At 31.8% G+C, this 440-nt stretch overlaps 1 protein-coding gene across 1 annotated transcript in view; it reads right to left on the bottom strand.

Annotated features, from left to right (window-relative positions):
* Positions 1–266: 266 nt before the first annotated feature.
* LOC119588620 (ankyrin repeat domain-containing protein 65-like) overlaps positions 267–440 on the bottom strand; it is a gene marked incomplete in the record, with an annotated part of 23,463 nt that continues 23,289 nt past the window's right edge. The window contains 1 exon segment of the mRNA XM_037937260.1: positions 267–440.

A 440-nucleotide genomic window follows, 5' to 3' on the forward strand; every position in this document is an offset into this window, starting at 1 on the left:
ATTTATTCCATGTATTGAGGAAAAAAAGGCTCCACTTTACAATATCACTAGACAACCTTTTGTGACAGATTCCTTCCATACACCAAGCGAGGAAAATAAAGAATTATTAAGAATTTCTCCTACATATAAACAATTTTACAAAGAGCTAACGTAAAGTACCTGTTTCTTGAAGAAGGGATAAAAAATGTTTCAGTTTTATGTCTAATTCCTTTGTTGCAATATCAGTATCATTGCAATATCTCACGCTTAGGACAAAGCAATGTAAGTTCTGACATTTTTTTTATTCACTTTTAATGATCTTACATCTTGGACAAGGACATGATACAGTAATTCATGTCATTTTATTGCAAAGAACCATTTCAGAGAGGGCTGCATTTGCAAAGAAGAAGAAGAAAAGACAAATATATACATCCATGTCTCTACACATTTTATTCACAGTC

Source organism: Penaeus monodon, chromosome 24, assembly GCF_015228065.2.
Source record: "Penaeus monodon isolate SGIC_2016 chromosome 24, NSTDA_Pmon_1, whole genome shotgun sequence".
NCBI lineage: Eukaryota > Metazoa > Arthropoda > Malacostraca > Decapoda > Penaeidae > Penaeus > Penaeus monodon.